This window comes from Nicotiana tomentosiformis, chromosome 6 (assembly GCF_000390325.3).
Source record: "Nicotiana tomentosiformis chromosome 6, ASM39032v3, whole genome shotgun sequence".
In the NCBI taxonomy this organism is placed as follows: domain Eukaryota; kingdom Viridiplantae; phylum Streptophyta; class Magnoliopsida; order Solanales; family Solanaceae; genus Nicotiana; species Nicotiana tomentosiformis.
The window spans coordinates 93126974-93140395 of record NC_090817.1 but is presented as its reverse complement, the minus strand read 5'-3'; the positions used below and the strand labels follow the sequence as shown (position 1 = coordinate 93140395).

The 13422-nt window shown below is 34.4% G+C and overlaps 1 long non-coding RNA gene across 1 annotated transcript; it reads right to left on the bottom strand.

Moving 5' to 3' along the window:
* Positions 1-1388: 1388 nt before the first annotated feature.
* LOC117274526 (uncharacterized) lies at positions 1389-2575 on the bottom strand. The gene is made up of 2 exons (XR_004504642.2): positions 2235-2575; positions 1389-2104 (listed from the first exon to the last, which is right to left on the bottom strand). It is a non-coding gene; the product is annotated as an uncharacterized lncRNA (long non-coding RNA).
* Positions 2576-13422: the final 10847 nt, after the last annotated feature.

The following is a 13422-nucleotide window of genomic DNA, read 5'->3' as shown; positions in this document are numbered from 1 at the left end:
AAAAATGGGACAAACCCCCTTATTTTATAAATTAAAGTTTCTGTCCAGGCTAGGCCTCGATTTTCATGACCTCGATTTTTCTCCGCCTCAATTTTTATGACCTCGATTTTCTCCAACCTCGATTTTCATGACATCGATTTTCATTACCTCGATTTTCTCCAGCCTCGATTTTTATGACCTCGATTTTCATGACTTCGATTTTCTCCAGTCTCGATTTTTATGACCTCGATTTTTCCAGCAGCAGAAATTTCCAGCAGCTATTTAAGTCCAAATTGTGATATGTTAACCATCCGAAACTCACCCGAAACCTTTCGGACACAAACCATATATGAATTTCAATCATAAAACACAATACGGACCTGATCGAGCACTCAAAACACTGAAAAGAGGTCGTCTTGACCCGATATTGACCATGGTCAAACTCCCTAATTTCTTAACTTTACTAGTCTCTCAACCAACGATCCAAAAATACACCCAAACCTCTCGGGACCCGTCAAATCATACCAACAAGTCCTAAAACATCATACGAACTTAGTCGAAACTTCAAATCACATCAAACAACGCTAGAACTACGAATCATACATTAATTCAAGCTTAAGGAACTTAAGAGTTTTTAACTTCTACATCTGATGCCGAAACCTATCAAATCAATTCCGATTGACCTCAAATTTTGTACACAAGTCATAAATGACATAACGGAGTTATAAAAATTTTCAGAACTGGATTCCGACCCCTATATCAAAAAGTCAACTCCTCGGTCAAACTTCCAAACTTAAAAATCTATTTTAGCCATTTCAAGCCTAATTTAGCTACGGGCTTCCAAATAATTTTCCGGACACGTAGTTAAGTCCAAAATCACCATACGGAGCTATTGAAATTATCAAAACTCTATTCCAAGATCGGTTACATATAATTCGCCATCCGGTCAAATATTTCAACTTAAGCCTTAATTTTTGAAACTAAGTATTCCAATTCATTCTAAAACCTTCCCGATAAGTCTCATATTTATACTTGAACATATAATAAGCAGTAAATAGGAAAACGGGATTGTAATACTCAAAACACCGGTTGGATCGTTACAGATGCATTGTAGTGTTTAAGAAATGAGATCAAATGGCAGGCACGTTGATATAAACGGCTGCCGTTAGTTTCTTTTTGTATTTTCTTATCATTTTTAATTCAAAATTGCCTTATCTTTTTAATTGTTTACAACAAAATGAATCTAAGCCATAAAATAAGTGGGTGGACACATGGCATAAATCGGTCTATGTATTAAACAATACTGGACTAATTTTCACCGGAAGGGATCTCATCCCATGAATGATGGTATAAATAAAGTAGTTGCAACAAAATATTGATTGCATTTAGTAAAGATGGCAACAAAGAGCTGCTAACATCAAATGTATTAATATGAAGACCAAACCATACTAGGCATATTGGTTGCATAACAAGACCAGCTGGCCCTATAGTCGAGGTATATTCAATATTTTCGTCACAATTCATTCAATAACCTCAACAAACTCACAAAACTAAAAGCTCTCTCTTCCCCTTCGTTTTGTGAGCAACCAAAAGGATTTCCATAACCGAAAAAAGAAAGGACATACTATATGAAGAAATTAAATACTCCTACTTAAAACCTAATCTTAGTAAAGAGTTAATAATAATCCAGCAAATCAAGCTAAAAACCACAGCTGTTTTTCTTCTTCTTCTTCTTGATTCAATTCTTTGGATTGTTGATTCTATCCTCACGGAAAAAATCAAGCAAAACAGAACTCTTGCATTTGGGACACTTTGGATCATCCACTGATAAAATAACATACATTAAGCATCTAGGGCAACCCACAAGCATCATTGAAGTTGTTGCCTCTGGGCTATTTTGGTAATTTCCAAAAAACTGTTGATCTTCTGGAGTTGGTTCTCTAGAAACACAAGAACTTGCTGGTGATCTTTCCATTGAAGAAGATGGTGAAATTTCTCTTGGAAAAATATTTGCCCTTGGTGGAGATAAGTTTAGCTTCAAATCAAGCTTTGGATCACTACTCTCTTTCCTGTAGTTCATTTTTTGTTTCCTTTGAATTGTCCGCTTATATATATTCCACTAACCCTGTATTTATAAGACAAAGAAATAAAAATTTAGTCCACAACTTAAACCACAACTACGTACTAAAGAAAAACAAAACAATATAAATTTTTTTTTTTTAAAAAGGAGTACAATCTTGAAGAAGAGGTCTAACCTGAGAGAAGATTGAAACTTGTAGCAATAGGAAAAGGGAGCTTTGAAGTGTGGGAGATAATAGGAAAAGTTTGACTACATTTATATAATGCGAAGGAAAGGAGAAAATTATGAGGTTTATTTAGTGCAGAATTAATTGTGATTATAACTGGAGAAGTAGGGTGGACGTGAGATGTCTAGAGGTAAAATTAACTGCAAATAGAAAATTTTCAGAAGAATTCGGTATAGAAGATGAGAAGAGTTAATTTCACGGCGGAAAAATAGTTATTGAATTAATGGCTTGATATATATATATATTTATGTGCGCGCATTCAAGAAAGTTTGATAGAACTTTTAGTATATAGTAAATACGTTCAACTATAAAGTGATGAGAAAGCTCTCAATCAATGCTAGATTGTTGGATATATTGTCGTAGTTATTATATTTTGTAAAACTAGTACTACTAAGAACTAGATGTGTCCAAGAATCTAAACCTCATTAAAAGTTTAACGGCTAACCAAATTCAATTTAATGAAGCCAAATACAATTCTCATAAAATTCTAATATAGCATCTTTAATTTTTCCAGCAATAAAAACTTACTAATACTCTCTCCGGTCCATAATAAGTAATTTTTTGGTATTTGACACACCTCTTAAAAAATACTAACTCCTAGAAAAAAAATGATATTTTGACTAAATTACCCTTAATCAAAATTGGCATATTGTTAACTTGACATTTTGAGATTTGTAAACAAGGGTAAAGTTTAAAAAAATAAAACTAATTCCTTCTTAATTATGTAAAAGGTCACTTATTTTGGACCAAAATAAAAATACAAAAAAGTCAACTGTTTATAAAGCTTGCTTACATATACATTATTTTAGTATTTAATTTTACTAGTGTTGTTGAGATTTAATTTCTATCTTTTAATTATCAAACTAACGTTGAATATTCACAACTAACTCTATCCCCCTCTATCCTCCCTACAGAAGAGATAGCCTCAATTTATTTTAAAAATATTTGGAACCAAAGTTAAAATTAAACCCACTTAGTCAAAGTTATAAAGCTCACTAGTAGATAATCCTTTGAAAAAGTCATTTAACCACATCCATTCACTTCCGTTTCGGAACTACATAATGACTTCACTGTTCTATTTCCCTTTTCTCACCAACAAAGAGTAAGTTAAGCATTAATACAGAAAATTAATCAAGTGCAGAGGTTGCAATAACTATCCAGAAATTCCAATAGTATTGAGGTAGTAGGTTCTATTTCTTTTCTCTGCTATTTCTTTTACCAAAACAAAGTTATCTGATTTGGTAGTCAGCAATTACATGTATTTATTTCTCTTTTCTGTCACTTCATATCAAATTAAAGTTGATAAAAAACAATAGTTTCATCTTTTATAATATCGGGCCCGTGCCAATATGTACTTTCTTATATTATGTTTATACTTACTGAAAACTCTACCTCCAGTGAGGGCTCAATATGTATTTATGCAACTTGAGTTCTTACCTGAAGTACAGTTTTTGCTCTGAAACCTAACCTACTTAAAGCTATACACTAAATGGGGCACACGTCAGCTGCTCTCATAATTTAATGTTTAACCATTTTTTAACTCTTTTAGTTATCAGTCCTAACTCCTGACGTGGCTGTATTTATTCATGTAAACTTTGAATACTTTACCCAATCCCCCACAAACCTATTAAACCAACCTTTGGCAGGCTCTGGTTAATGTCATTTAATTTACTATGCCATTAAATGTTTTTGGTCTTCATCAAGTGACCGAGGCGAATCCAGGATTTTGACAGTATGAGTGCACTATTAAGAAGAGGTGGATTCAGAATATAAATGTTATGGGTCCAACCTTTAGTTCTTACTATTGCGTACCCATTGCAATTTTAAAATTATAAGTTCATTTTTTTTAAATAATAATTTTCTTACATCTATATCTATTTTCCATGTTGAAAATATTAAGATTATTTGAACCTATTGACTATATGCTACACCATACATTACTACAAGTTTTAATATCCACATTTTGTTTAATCATATAAGATTTTATGGCGACAAAAGAAGAATAGGAATTTCAATGTGTGAAAATTTTGAAAGAATAAACCAAATAAAAAATAAATAAAAAGAAAAGTACTTAATTAATACTCAAAAAATAACACCAGACACGTAGGCGTCTACTTTTAGAAAAAAGAAAAAAACAACAAGATTGACATAAGATTTGAACTCACAACCTCACCTAGAGAGGTACAATCAATAATCATCATATCATATAATAGTTTGAGCATGAGTGCACACATATATATTTAAATATTTTTTTAAAAATATAATATTACTATACATAATATTTAAGAAGGGAGCATGAGTTCACGTGCCCGGGAACGCTCTAATACGCCCATGTCTCTTGATTGTTTCTAGTGAATGTTGGTTAGTTAGTACGTACTTTTCAGGTTTGTTTTTTAGTGTTATACTGACCCGCAGTTTTAGTTTTTAAGTATTACCTTTGGTCCATATTATATTAGTTACTATAGTATAGTTATCTTTTCTATTTTTTATGGCGAAACAAATTGAGACCTCTTCAGCAGTTCAGCTAATAATAAGTTTTTACTCAATCCCAACTAGTTCGAGATTATAGTTGGTTGTGTAAGATCTCTTCATATTTAATCAGAGATTTGGGGTTTCGAGTCTATATACTCCCTTCGTTCACTTTTACTTGTCACGTTTTGACTTTTCACGTCACGTAAGAAATAATAAATAAAGTGAACAATTTACCTTGATACTCATATTAATTGATGCATATTTTTAATAGTTTTGAGAAAATGATTTGAAATGAGTAATTAATGTTGCGAGTATAACATAAAAAAAAGAAATTGTCTTCTCTTGATATGGTAAAGGTAACAAGTAAAAATGAAAATCTATTTTTAGAATACTGGACAAGTAAAAATGAACGGAGGGAGTAATTGATAAGGAACTTTTTCCATAAATGGACTTTACGTGATACGAATTCGAATTACTCAAGACCCCAAAGTAGATTTCAGACACCCGAGGAAAGATATTAAAATAAAAAATTAGAATGGAGACGTACTTGAATGAGTAATTGATTAATAATTTAAAATAATTTCATACGATGTACTATAATTTTGGCAATAATAAGTTGCTTGCACTTTTCTTGTTCTGGAGAAAACAAAAAGGAAGTAGAAATTATGGTAACGGCCGAATTAGTTATATGAGGCAGGAGCATATTTAATAATGTAGCCCGACTTATCTAAAAAAGTGTTGCACACATATATTGTCATGACAAGTATATTTCACAACTTTGCAAGTGGTGCACAATAAGGGGTCGAAATTAAATAGCATTAAATGTTAAAATTATGTTCATTAATGTTGGGAGTTTTATGCTAGTCCAGTTTGGAAAATTTTAGGTAGCACAGTGAACCAGTGATCGCTAGTAGCAAATACTAACATAAAATAGTGCAAAGTCATTTGTTCGATTTAGTTACATACCATGAGCAACTTATTTTTAGTATATTGAACAACTAAAAGCAAGGAAGGGAATATCAGTTAGATATAATTTTGTGCCTAAATTATTGTTCCTTACCCCCCCCCCCCCCCCCGAAAGAAACTTCTTTTCTTTTGAGATTTCTTATAAAAAGAAAACTACTAGATTTTGTCACTGACCACCTCTTTTTAGTGAACTTGAAATTGGTCTAATAATAATTTTTCACCAAATATTTGACTATTTTGACATGGAACATGAGTGAGGAATTGAGGACACATTTGGTTTAAAGGTCTTTATCCAATTTTTTATTTTAATTAGAACCTCTCTTTAAATCCCCACTCAAAACTCCAAGGAAAACAGGTTAACCAGAAATATAAGGGCAGGCTTATATCTTATTCCTCAACAACTTCTCTAGATCATCTTTGAAAACTTTTCTCATTTCCTAATTACAAATCCAGTTGTTATTTTCTAACGAAGTCCTTGATATCAATTTTTTATACCTACTTAAGTTGTTAAGACTTGTCTTCCTGACGTTTAGAATCCCCTAATGTTTGGGGGTGGTTTCATGATTTTACAAACAACGCAGGATTGGCTTTTGAGTTTCCATAGACTTTGGGGTTGGCCACCAAAACAATCCATTTCTTATGTTACAGTGGTATGACAGAAGTCTTTTTCGATGTTGGTTGATGAGTGAAAATTATTTTTCTTGAAAATATATATACATACTAGATTTCATCTGACAAGTAGCACATGAAACAATTTTGAGTCGTTAACATACATCATGAATCCTCTAAATATTAATTAAAAAAAAGATATATCAATTTTGTCAATAGAACAGTAACTTGAGCTCGAGCTGAGCTCCAATGGTCATGAGAATTCGACCTTCACGCCATCAGTGATGGGAGGGAGAAAGAGGGAGAAGGAAATGCATCTTCTAGAACTCACAAAACGGATTGAACTCAAAGTGGAGATCCCACTATATACTAAGGTGTCTCGACAAAGTAAAAGAAAATATAACCGACTAAACTAACGAGTGAGCTGGCTACAACTGGCACCAAACTAACTAACTGCTACTTAAATAACTAACTAATGAGAAAGCTAAGTTACACAATTAATCTCACCCCCCCTCCCCCCCCCCCCAAGTTGGAGGTGTAGTAAACACAACTAACTTGCCTAATATAGTAGTATGTTTAATCCCAGTCAAGGCCTTCGCGAGGATGTCTGCTAACTGATTGTTTGTCCTGATGTGGTGGATTGATATCAATCCTTCTTGCAACTTATTTCACACAAAATAGCAATCCACTTTTATATGTTTAGTTTTTTCATGAAAAACTGGATTCCTTGCAATGTGGAGAGCTGACTGACTATCAGAACATACTGCAATGGGCATAGAGAAAGGAACTTTCGTCTCTTCAAATAATCTGCTCAACCATACCAATTCTCCCAACACTTTCCATAAGGCCTTATAACTTGTAATACATCTCCTGGAGTCTGGGCAAGCGGCCCAATCAGAGTCACAATATGCTCTAATTGTGTGATCTGCATCCTTTGACATAAATTTTACAATAGGATAGTGTAGGATAGTGTCTTCCCGACTTATAATTTTACAGTAGGATCTAGTGGAGAGGAGCAAGTACTGTGGTCCAAACAATTGTATTCTTCCAGTAAGTCTAACACAAACTTCCTTTGGGATATGATGACTCCATCATCTTTGTACATTACTTCCAATCCAAAAAAAATAATTTAGTTAGCCCAGGTCTTTGATCTTAAACTTCTCGTGTAGGAAGGCTTTTAGCTCTGCAATCTCCTCCTGATCAGTGCCAGTTAAGAGGACATCATTCACATATACTGAGGACTATGTATTCCTTATAGAATAGTGAGTAGTCATTCATGGTGTGTATGTAACCTTAAGAACACAATGCCTCAGTCAACTTTGTATACCACTGTCGACTAGCTTGTTTTAAACTATAAAGAGACTGCTTTAGTCTGCAAACCAATCCTGGTTTGTCCATCACAAGTCCATGTGGTACCTGCATATACACTTCCTCATGTAGGTCCCCATAAAGGAAAGCATTATTCACATTTAGTTGAGATATGGTCCAACCCTTTTTAATAGCAATTTCTATCAATGCCCTCATTGTTGTCATCTTCACCACTAGTGAAAATATTTCTGTGTAATCAATTCTTGTCTGCTAAGCATAACCTTTGACAACCAATCTTGCTTTAAACCTCTCAATACTACCATCAACTTTATATTTTACTTTATAGATCTATTTGCATCCTATTGATTGCTACTCATCTAGCAATGGAACTAGGTCCTAGGTGTGGTTGGAGTACAAGGCTTCAAATTCATGTGTCATTGTAACTTGCCATGCAGTATCAATAGTTGATTCCTCATATGATGGTGGTTCCCTATCATGGCAAATATTTCTCACAAGAACCTGACTATCAGGAGTTAGCATATCAGAGGCAGTGTGGTGATTCATAGAGAATAGAGCATTAAGAGAAACATTGTTTGGCTTAAGGTTGGGAAGAGAATGTACATAGTCCTGCAAATAACCAGGAGGTTTATGCAATCTGTGTGATTATCTCAATTGCAAAGGTTCTGTAGAGTGTTGTTCTACATGATGCTACTGTGAATAAGTTGATGGAGATACATGTGATATAGAGGTTGATCGAGAGGTAACAGGTCTAGGTGACATAAAGTTGTGTCTGATATTGAAACCCCTTTGATTAGTAAGAACACTAGATGAATGTTGTGCATTATTTGTGCCATCATGCAAAGACTCAATGAAAGGAATGGAATAAAAGTCACAAGACTAATAAGACTCATTTATGTTGACAACAAAAGGAGAAATTGACTCATTGAAAATTACATCCCTGAAACACATGGATTTTCTTAGTGGCCAGACTCAAAACTTTATACCCCTTTGTGTTGAAAGGATATCTAACAAAAATATGTGATGTTGCTCTACACTCAAATGTGTCCCTGTATGGCTTAGGTATAGTTGGATAATAAAAGGCATACAAAGTTTCTTAGATGGGAATATTTTGGTTTTTTATTGTATAACAGTTCATATGGGCTTTGATTTTTAATAGAGGTAGAAGCAATCTATTTATAATATAGGTAGCACAAACAGGGGCGGGCCTAGAGCATTGAGTACGGGTTTCCAGGAACCCAGAAACTCTTGCATAGACCATGTATATATATATTAAGAAATCTACTAAATATTTATAAATATGCAACTGTGAACCTACTTATTATTGCATATTAATTTAAAATTACGGTAGGAACCCATAAGCCTCAAATCTTGGATCTGCCTATGAGCACAAAGAACACCCCACCCCCACCCCCAGTACTTTAGTGGTAACTTGGAACTTGGATTGGAAAAGAAGTGCTCTGACTGTTTCAAGGAGCTATTTATATTTTCTCTCCACCGCACCATTATGCTATGACGTGGAGGGCAGGTTCTTTGATGGATGATTCTTTTAGATTGGAATAACAGATTTGCTTCTATGTTAGTGAACTTTAGCCCTTTTTTCTGAACTTATGACCTTTATAGACACACCAAATTGGTTTCCACCAGGTTGATAAAATATTTGATCACTCGAAGAGAATTGCTCTTACTAGATAAGAGGTGTGTCCAGGTAGGTCTACTGAAATCATCTACTATGATAATGCCGTATTTTTTATTGTCATGAGTGGGTACAAGATATGGTACCCATAGATCAACATGTAGAAGATCAAAGATCCTGCTAGATACACTGGTTCTTTGAGGAAATGAGAGCCTTTCTTGACTGGCCATAGGGAAAATGGTGCAATTAAAAGGTTGCTTGGGAGAAAATGTTACAAGAATGGAGGAAATGTTTTTCATTTTGATAAAAGGGACAGGACCAAGCCTGTTGTGACGCAACATATCCACATTATTTTAGAACACAAATGAGAAGGTACACTAGAAAAATGAACTCATAAGAGAAAACTATCCTTTATTATTTGCACATGGACTATTTGCAACTGGATGAAGAGGAAAACACTTATTGGCACGAGATGACCTATTTACAATTGAGTGAAAGTGACACTATGTGTTACACGTGCAACAAATATAGGTGATTGGGAAAAGACCAGAAGTCTTTGTTGTAGGGCTTGAATTGTTGCTCTTCAAGCAGCTTGGGCATAGGATGTACAACTAATTCGTCACCCTACCAATCACCAGAGGCCTATTCATTGAAGGGGCCTGCAGTATGCAATGGTATTTAGCAAATTCATCAAGACAATTGAGGTGAGAAGCCAAAGAATGAACAAAAATCAATTTATATCTAAAAGAAGGGACAAACATCACCCTGTCTAAAGTGATTCTAGGAGTGAGTATCACACTGCCAATCTCTGTCACCTTTACCTTATAGTCATTTGGAAGTATAACTAATAAAGGATAAGGTAAGGTTATTATACTGGTTAGTAGGGATTTGTTAAAGGTCATATTGTTTGATGCCCCTGAATCTAAAATCCATGAGTCAATCTTGTTTTTAAAACATTCACATGACAACTTATCAAAATCAATAGAGGATGTGCATGCTATGGTGCCTGCAAAGTTTGCTGCTCCATTTGGGATGTTGGCACTGCTTGTGCAATATCTTCCTCTTCCAGGTTGAAAATGGTGCAACAAGTTTACTAACTGACCATATTCTTCTTTGGTGGAGATCACATTATGAGCATTATCATTAGCAACAAGTCTCTCATTGTCAGCTGATTGTGTATCAATGGCTGCAACATATGCATTACAAACTTATGTATTTCCTCTGTTGAACTTTGGCTTCTGATTACCACTGTGATTATGACCATAATTGAAATTTTATCTTGGATTTTGATTGAAGTTGGAAACCTATGACTTATGTTTGGATTCTGATTTTGATTGAGGATATCCATGAAGCTTGTAACATTTCTTTTTGGTGTGTCTTGGTCTCTTGCAATGATCACATAAGGGCCAGGTCCTATTGCTGTGATTGTTGTTGGGGGAGTAATTAGTCCTGAAAGAATTTGGTCTACTTGTGCTCGCATTCAATGTTGTTGATTCAAGAGCTAAATGATTACTTGGTCTGATATTTCTATGCCTTTCCTCTTGAATTAGTAATGAGAAAGCTAGGGTGATTAATGGAAGAGGAATTATCATGAGGATACTGAAAGAACAAGAGGAGGGTGAATTGTGGACTATTAAAACTTAGTTGACTATGTTTCGGTTTAATCGACTAGCTTTCGTACAGTACACAGATAAGACAGATGAATGCAGTGAATTTGAAAGCAACACAAGACACAACCGTTTTTATACTGGCTAAGTACTGGTGTGGTACTTACGTCTAGTTTTTCTTGGGTCACAAGGGTTCTTTTAGATCTTTGATAAAGAATTACAACAGTGATGGTTTTGGATCGTTCACCACCATCGATGTTTAGCAATAATAATTTTTGGATGTTGACACAACTCTCTTTTATATTCTAACTCCTTCTATCTTTTATGACACTTGTAGACTCAAGAATGCAGTGCTTGTACTTAGATTTAGAGAGACTTAGAAGACAGTGTTTGTAGTTGCGCACTTCACTCCCTTGAGTGCACCGGTGTCCTTATAGGCAAGTATTGTTGTGTGTTTGTGTCTGATTCCAACAAGGTATCTTTGATTTCTTCAAGAGAGATGATTGTTGGATTAGAGCAGGGTGTCTCTAATTTCTTCGAGAGAGATGGGCTAAAACTAGTGAGATGATTGTCAGTTTATATACATGATCTGGGAGAATATCATTTACAAAACTAGGAGGTTGTTTTACATAGACTTCTTCAGAGATGTATCCATTTAGAAAAGAACTTTTTACATCCATTTGAAATAGTTTGAATCCTTTATGAACAGCAAAGGCAAGTAATATTTGAATAGATTCCAGTTTTACTACTGGCTCGAATGTTTCATTGTAGTCGATTCCCTCCTGCTGAGAATAACTTTGCGCAACAAGCCGTGCTTTATTTCACATCACTAGTCCAGATTCGTTTAACTTATTTCTGTTAACCCATTTTGTTCCTACAATAGAAGTATTTGAAGGTTTTGGAATCAGTTTCCATACTTTATTTCTTTCAAATTGATCAAGTTCATCCTTCATTGCTTTAACCCAGTGAACGTCTTTTAGCATCCACTTTCTTTAGTTCATCCTTCATGTGGGAATTGAGCTTTTGTGAGGATAAAAGCTGGTAGTGATTCCTTTGTGTGGATTTCCAATAATTAATTTGTGAGGATATCCAGGTTTTACTTTTCCATTCATTTGGGATGACTGTAGTTGTTTCCCTTTTCTCAGTAGTCTACTATTTTGTTGAAGAAGATTCTTGGACTTCATCATGTTCCTCAGTTGACTGATCTTGCTGACCAGTCGACTCCTCTTGACAGTCTATTCATGTAACAATAGATTTTGGAACAATAGAAATTTTCTCATCTTCAAGAAGTTTTTTATTTCCTAAGTAGGGTTAGTATCAACAAAAATAACATGAATTCATTCTTCAATACATAAGGTTCTTTTATTGTAGACTCTATATGCTCTACTTGAGGGAGAATATCCAAGGAATATACCTTCGTCATTTTTTGGATCAAACTTACCCAGATTGTCCTTTCCATTATTGTGAAGAAGCATTTGCATCCAAAAGGATGAAAATAACCAATGTTGGGTTTCTTACTATTCCATATCTCATATGAAGTTTTTTTAAGAATAGGACGAATCAAACATCTATTGATAATATGACATGCAGTGCTTACAACTTCTACCTAGAAGTGGTAAGGTAGAGAGTTTTCCACAATCATGGTTCTAGCCATGTCCTGTAAGGTTCTATTTTTACATTCTACCACTCCATTCTGTTGGGGCGATCTTGGTGAAGAGAAATTGTGAGAGATTCCTTGGTTATTGCAAAAGTTTTCAAAGGCTCTGCTTTCAAATTCACCTCTGTGATCACTTCTGATAGTGGAAATGTAGTATCCCTTTTCAAGTTGGACCTTCTTACAGAAAACTTCAAAATTTCTTAGGGCTTCATCTTTATGACTTAGAAAAAGAACCCACGTAAATCGAGAAAAATCATCCACAATGACAAAAGTATATTTTCAACAACCTATACTAGCAGTTCTGGTTGGACCAAACAAGTCAATATGCAATAGTTGAAGTGGATTAGTAGTAGAAACAAAGTTTTTGATTTTGAAGGATGAGCGAGTTTGTTTTCCTAGTTGACATGCATCACAAATATGATCTTTTGAAAAATCTAGCTTTGGAATACCAATGACAAGATCATGTTTAGAAAGTTTTTGGATAGTATGCATGCTAGCATGTCCAAGCTTTCTATGACAAATTCAAGTGTTATCGATCACAGAAGAAAGACAAATTTAATTTTCAAGACTATCTATATTACTGATGGTGCAGACATTTTTGTCTCTGTTACCTGAAAGAATGACTTTACCTGATTTGTCTTCTATAAATCAGCCATGTTTCTTAAAACGAACCCCATAGTCATTGTCACATAGTTGACTGATATTGAGAAGATTGTAATCGAGTTCATCAACCAGGTATACTTCATCCACTTCACATGTTGAGCTATGGGGAACTTTTCCAACTCCAATAACATTTCCTTTTGATTTATCTCCGAAGGTGACTGTTCCTCCATCTAGTTTGGTAACTATTTTGAATAATTGTTT